Source organism: Aptenodytes forsteri, unplaced genomic scaffold (genome assembly GCF_000699145.1).
Source record: "Aptenodytes forsteri isolate BGI_AS27 unplaced genomic scaffold, ASM69914v1 Scaffold82, whole genome shotgun sequence".
Taxonomy (NCBI): Eukaryota; Metazoa; Chordata; class Aves; order Sphenisciformes; family Spheniscidae; genus Aptenodytes; species Aptenodytes forsteri.
In genome coordinates, this window is record NW_008795490.1 from 4,207,829 (window position 1) to 4,215,196 (window position 7,368).

General features: G+C 40.6%; 1 protein-coding gene across 1 annotated transcript in view; it reads left to right on the forward strand.

Moving 5' to 3' along the window:
- SCAF8 (SR-related CTD associated factor 8) overlaps window positions 1-3,665 on the forward strand; it is an 85,045-nt gene extending 81,380 nt beyond the window's left edge. Inside the window, exon 20 of the mRNA XM_009281426.2 lies at window positions 2,616-3,665. The gene's annotated coding sequence lies outside the window, so the exon portion shown is untranslated. The remainder of the gene's footprint in view (window positions 1-2,615) is intronic.
- Window positions 3,666-7,368: the final 3,703 nt, after the last annotated feature.

Consider the following 7,368-nt stretch of genomic DNA (forward strand, 5'->3'; position numbering starts at 1 on the left):
TGAAAGAGTGGTTAAACATTGGAACAGGCTGCCCAGGGAAGTGGTTGAGTCCCCATCCCTGGAGGTATTTAAAAGACATGTAGACGTGGTGCTTAGGGACATGGTTTAGTGGTGGACTTGGCAGTGCTAGGTTAACAGTTGGACTTGATGATCTTAAAGGTCTTTTCCAACCCAAACAATTCTATGATTCTATTATTATGTGAGTGCATAAATGATTTGGAAACCATACACAAAGAGTAGTTCTCGATGATACACCATTAAGTGCAGTTCTGTAAGTGTTTTTCCTTGTTCTGGTACTATTCAGTATTCTCACTGACAGCTTGGATGAAAGTTTAGAAAGTACGCTTAATAAATTCATAGAGCAGAACAAGCGTGTTGGAGGCAAAGCAATTGAAAATTACCTTGATAAAGTAGCGGAGTAGCCTAGAAAATATCAGCTTTCCAGCAGTTAAATTAGAGCAAATGCAGAACTGTACATATAGCTCGACATAATGAGCTGCACGTAAATACAAATGGGAAACAACTGGCCAAGCAGCAGTTCTGCAGAAAAGACCTGCTGTCATAATGATCCCAAGCTGAACGTGCACCAGTGATGTTGTGCTACTGCAAACAAGGCCAGCGCTATTGTGTGCTATAGGAAGGGGAGTAATAAAGCATAAAATGTAATTATTTTGCTCTACTCAGCACTGATAAGGCCCCAGCGGAAGAGCTTTACCCACTTGTGGGAACGGCAGCTCAGGTAGCTGAGCTCTCTCTCCAACGAGAGAGCAAACTGGGCTCAGAGATCTAAAACACTTGGGCCTTCAAGGAAAGGTTGAAGGGTTGTTTAGTCTAGACATGAGAGGAGGAAAGGAAGACGATAGCAGCCTTCATATAGCTATGGGTGACTCTAAAGAGGAAGGGATTCAGCTGCCACATATGCTGTCGGTACAGGAAAGCAATAATAGGCTTAGATCTCAACAAGGATGATTTAGTATAAGCATCAGGAAAGAAATGTAAGTAGCAAGGAAAAGTGGAGCCCTGGAATACGTTGTTTAGGGGGAACTCATGGAAACTTCAGCCTTGCAGATGTTTAAAAATAGGGTACACTAACATCAACAGGCATGGCATAGGTCAGGGATGGGCGAAGCGATCTCTCAAATTACCTGCTAGCCCTATTCCTTTAGTGATTTCTATCTATGTGATAATGATAAGGATAATAATTAGACATGCAAAAAGTACTTTGGATATCTCCACAAAATTTCAGGGTATGTAACAAAAACTTAATATTAGTTCTGGAATTTATTGCATGACCTATATTTACATTAGATTGAAGCAATTACACTTTTTCTAATTTTGCCCATGTCAGTATTGATTGAAAATTACTAGGGTCTGATGGCTTTGTGAATGGTCTTTGTGAAATAAATAGGTGAACATAGTCAGATACCTGTGGTAGGGTACCAAGCACTCAATTCTAGCCATAAGAAAGTTTGGTCTTTAGTCTGCTTATAGTCCATGGAAAAAAGATGGACACATTTTAGAGATTACCTAAGGAGTGGGTGAATCGCCCTGCAGAGGTACCTCAACCTCTCCTTCTACCTATTCTGCAGCAAATATATATTGGAGGCATATTCTTGGTCTTTCCTTTTCTCGGTCTGCGATACTAAAAGTTTGGTTTTCTGAGAACCGAAGTGCCTGGACTTCACAGAGGACTATCTGGAAAAATTATAATTGGCAGGAAATCAGAGTAGATAATCTAGTGGTCTTTTCTGACCCTCGGTCCTGTGAAGCCTGTTCAAGGAGTAATTTATGAAGGATTTGTAGTTGTTATGATTAATAGTTCTTATCAGTACATAATGGACATGACCAATATGTGTTAGAGATAGTTCTACACCAAACTTACATAAGCCACTTATTAATCTGTTGAATTCTTACTCGTTAATTGTTTATTAATCCTTTAAATTGTTTACACTGTATCTTGTGTACAGTGTGTGTGAGAGACAATACAGCACTTCTAGCAAGAAAATCTGCTATAAGAAATTATTCTTTACCGAGATAATATTTTAATGAAGATTTTAAAGTACTAAGCTACTGGACACTGAAAGGGAAAATTAACTCTTTTTAAAATAACGGTATGTTTAATCCTGGATAATATTTTAGGAACCGTGCAGTATAAGACACCTTTCTCCCTCATAAGCATCCTGTGGCTAACAGAGAGGCTGGGGAATTTAAATTGTTTACACTGTATCTTGTGTACAGTGTGTGTGAGAGACAATACAGCACTTCTAGCAAGAAAATCTGCTATAAGAAATTATTCTTTACCGAGATAATATTTTAATGAAGATTTTAAAGTACTAAGCTACTGGACACTGAAAGGGAAAATTAACTATTTTTAAAATAACGGTATGTTTAATCCTGGATAATATTTTAGGAACCGTGCAGTATAAGACACCTTTCTCCCTCATAAGCATCCTGTGGCTAACAGAGAGGCTGTAAACTTTATCCCAAATCTGTTATTTATGAAACATTTGCTATTGCCTGGTAAAAAAAAAAAGGCTCATTTATAGGGCTTTTTAAAAATTGGAATTACGCTCCAGCAACCAGTGATGACTAGTTATTGTTCCTTTTGTCAACAGGCAAGATGAAGGAGGTTCTGGCAGCTTACCATGTCCCGGGCTCTGCAGAGTTAAGTGAGAAGTGCGCCCATGTTCGAGCGTGCATCACATCGCATCTTGGGTCTGAAGTGCCAGAAGGATCCCAGCGCTGCAGACTGAGACGGCTCTGAGCACCTCAGTACCCCGTTTCTGACAGAACCCAGGGATGGCAAACTTACATACCAGTATTACCTGTCTGGGGCAGGTTTAATTTTATAAATTAAAACCATAAACTCTATGAGTTTCTAGACCATATTTGTGCTGTTGAGGATGATCTGCTCAGATGAACAGTTTTGCGTCCATCGGAGAGACAGGTTCTTCTGCTGGACCAGAAGATGACAGTGGACTGTATATTGTAACTAATACCATTTGTAGCATCTCCTAGTGCAAATAATTGAAGAACAGGTTGCGAGAAAATCCTGTAGGGAGTAAGACATGCTTTGTTTTGATCTACAAATTTTAAAAAATGTTTTGTTTTTTTAAAGATAACCACTTTTACATAACACTATGTGTGCAGTCTATGTGCAGCCCTTCACTGTGGCTATCTATATTCCAGAGATGATGAATTCCTTCTGAGACACCTGAACCTTTTTAGATTTGTGATGAATCCTTAAATTACGAGAGTATCATGAAAAACTAGAAGGGAAAAGTCCCAGGGCTTTTATTTGACTAGACGTCTCCAATTACTTCCTGTTAGTGTCCTGAAAGGAGGAGGAAAGGGCAGGAAGTAGAAATGAAATACAAAAAAATACATTGCATTTCTTTTTTGGCATATGCACCTATCCGAATGTGTGTTTGATCTAATAGCCAAGGGGAGAGAAACAGCTAAGTTAGCTGAGCCCTCACATGAAAGGTCTGCGTTTTCAGGCAGTATTTGCTAATTTTGTCTCTTGACTAGCTGCAGAAAAGAAGGAATATGTATATGCCCCACCATATGTGAAAAGGACATACTTGCCATTCCTCTATTTATTTTTGCTCTTTCAAAAATTAAAGTGCCAGTTATTTGGAATGCTGTAGTCTGTGGTCTCTTTACGTTTGTTTAGTGAGATCCTTTCAGCAAGATCATTCCCATTACGGTGTAACTGCATGGTGACCACAGCTTTGGGCCTGTATAATAAAGATCTAAATTCAAAATTTTGTTTCTCATCATTTTCTCTACTTTCATGTTGTATTTGCAAGTCTTTGATTGGAATCCTGCTTATTGCTGATCGCTGTTTAGAAGAAGATTTGGCAAAAAATGTTAGAGAGGAAGGTATTTATATGGTTGGACCTTGTTCTCCTTCGTATCAATATTTACAACAGGTTAAAGGGCAGAGGGATACAAAATGTTAGCAAATCAATAGTGATGCTTAAATTCAATTTGCACACGAGGCCCCAGGGCAATAAGATTAGGCTCTTTGCATCCTGGATTTAAGGCCATACTAAAGTATTTGACATCTGGTCTCTATTAATTAGTAATCCTGGAAAGGTATGGGAGGAAAAAGCTGCAGAAAAGCTGAGTCTAAGCTGGCTTTGATTCGCTGTGTGTGTGATTGATAGACTGTGCTGAACATATGTACATCAGAGTTTAAAAACCAATTAGACTCTTTTTCCTTCCCCCTTCTTATTTTCTTCTTCGAAGACAAAATTTTAAACTATAAAAATGTTCTTCGTGTAGCAATTAAGTTTGTGTGAGCAAAGACTGCACATTGCATTTCAAAAATTAACGTGGTCCTGACAAGGCTACCGTAGCCATGCTGCATTATAGGCAGGGTTTTGTCCCGCTGACACTACAGTTAGTTAGCTTATAGCAAACATCTGAGTTCATGTCAACAGGGCATCCCTGACCTTTGAAACCTCTCAGCCGGGCGTCACCGTTACCCTGCATCTTATGTAGTTGCATATGGATGGCAGAGTGCTCAGTGCTGTGCAGTCCATACCAGTGCATTTAAGCATGAATGGGGTCAGACAACAGCACCTCAGTGCAGTTTCCCGATCAATTTAAGCTAATCTAAGGCCGTGCTCCTGCTCACAGGGGGAAGTCCTGTCTTCCCTTTCTGCCCCACTCACACCTTCCCACTACCTCCCTCGAAGAGCTGCACACCTGTGAGGCTTCCTGGTCTGATCGAAAACGTCCCTGTGTGAGAGTTTAGCTCTTGTGCCAGCTCTGACACCAGGAAGAGGGTGGGAACAAACACCTTTTTATCAGCAGTTTAGTTTCAGGTCGGCTTACACTGATGGAGGAACCATGCCTTCAGGTCCCTCTAGCTGTCAATTGACTAATCTTATTACCTAAGCTTTCTTTTTTTTTTTTTCTTTTTTGCTTCCTTATGGCTAAGAAGTATTCCTTGATTCAGTGACACTGCAAAGAAAATAAAGCACTGGAAATGAATTAAATCCATAGGAAAAAACAAAATAACACCTTTAAAATTACCTGTCAGTGGCAGTATTTGAGGTACAAGAAAAATACATTGCCGTGAAAGGAATACATTCTTGCCATTCAAATTACTCTGAAGACCAAAACTTTTTCAGAAGAACAGAAGTGAAAGCTGTATGCCCTAGCAATACCAGGGCAGTGTAAGTCTCCTGTGCTAGCAGACCTTTAGCTATTAATGAGGTACATGCTCGGTATGTGGCCAGCTGGACCCACCAGAACTGCAGATGCTTGAGCTTGACCGTGGCACCATTTGAATTTGAATGTCAAAACTACTTGCCCCAAGAGCAGGGCCTGTTTTAGAGAACAGCTTTTTGTCTGTGCTGTACCGGGGGCTGCTGGAAGCTTGACTGTCCTGTTGGGTGAACTTCTCTGACGAGATGTGTGACTGTTGCCCATCTGTTGAAGGAGTGATTAAAAAACAAAACACAACAAAACAGGCAAACCTCCCGGCACTCCGGTAAGGGCAGAGGTTGGAGCTTTTTGTTCTTTGGATGAATCCCCCTTTGAGAAGCCTCCCCGTGCTTTCCCTCGGCATCTGGACAAGCCCTTCTTTGCGAAGGGACATGAATATGGAGAGACCTGCAGTGCACCCGTCTCTTCAGTCAGCTTCAAATGAAAGTTTCAAAAGTCATTATTTTCTGGCAACTTTAAACATCTGAATCGGGGTAGTGCTGGCTTTACAAACAGTATTAGCTGACTTTGATGACTTGGAGCAATTCAATATTTGCACAGTTAGAACAAATACTTAATGTGGACTATGTGGCTTAGCAGGCAAGAGTGTTGGTCTTGCTGAATGAATGTAATATGTGAATATGTAGTTCACATTCAAATAAGATGATCTTAAGTCATTTCCTTAGCAGACAATGATCCATTCCAAGAATAAGAACATCTGTTCAGGGCCCAGACCTGAAAGAAATAGTAGGTTTAGAGACAGGTCTTTTGTCCAGCGTTGTTTGGGTATTAGACATTTAAGAAACAGTTGACTCTTCGGGTCACAGCTGGGATTTTGGTGACAAAGTATGAGCATGTCTCTGCTACGGCTGACCACAACAAATCTTACCTTCGACTGCAGTTCTGTTCCTACTGCCAGTCTGCATTGCTGTGATAGCATGGGCTTTTACAAATACCAGCTTGCTTTAGATTCCTTACAGTTACTTTCCCTTGTTTTTGAACTATGTGTGTGTACCTGCTGCTGTTGATTCATACTATTCATACAAGGGAAACCCCAACAGTTGGCTATCAAATTGTCATTTATTTGTTAGTTATTACTCACAAAAGCCCAAATTTTGGAGAAACTACATACTTCATATGCAATTGCATATATCATAAGCAATTATCTATCTTTTTAAATTCTCTTTTGCAACCTTCATCTAGAAATCTCCAAATACTTGTCAAATACTAAATAAGGGAGTCTCACAAAAGTTTCCAGGCAGCATACATTTTATTCTAATGTATAAGTAGATAAGCCAAGTCACTGGAGAGCTAAGTAGTTTCACTGATATTTCAGAAGAAGTTGCTGCGCTGCAATCAACAATCAACAAAACTAATGATAACCTTGTAAAGAAGCCAACATCTTAGAAAGTTATTAGCATGCTTTTTCTCACTCCCTGTTGTGTTTTCCTTCTAAGCAAAGAGAGCCCCTCTGTCAGCAGCTTCACTTCACCTCAGCTTCTGCAGGAGCTCTGTACCTGTCCCCTCTCCATCTTGCAAGAAACAATTAGGTTGTATTACTCCACATGATATCTTTAACTGCCTCCCGGGAATCACTGTGAAGGGTCATTTTCGTACTTTGTGTTGGGTCAGTTCTTGACCAATTTCAAGGCTGTCTTCTCTGGCATGGCTGGCACCTTTCCGTCCTAACGATAAATGATGCTCTTGAGGTCACACCTGGTTTTGAAGTTAGTCTTTGCTGATGAAGTCAGAGGGAGCGAGCACACTCCTGGCTAGGAGTGTTATAAAGAAGGAGAGTTTCTGTGGTGTGTCACTGGGCTCTGCACAAAGCCCTCCATAGGTGGGGTCACGTGCATTTGCTCCAGGTGTCGGATATGAGGTGCAGAGTTAATGAAATAGTCACTGTCAGTTAGGAGTTTATGTCCCAGATGTTGTCACTGTTTTCTTAAACCCCAGGGCAGAATTGGAAGAATAGTCACCGTCAGTTAGGAGTTTATGTCCCAGATGTCACTGTTTTCTTAAACCCCAGGGCAGAATTGGAAGTTTAAGCAATGGGCAGAATTATGAGAGTGCTCATAAAGGCCGATAGCGAACCTGACTGGAAAACCCCATCCATAAGAAGAACTTCCCATGCGATTACTTAGGTTA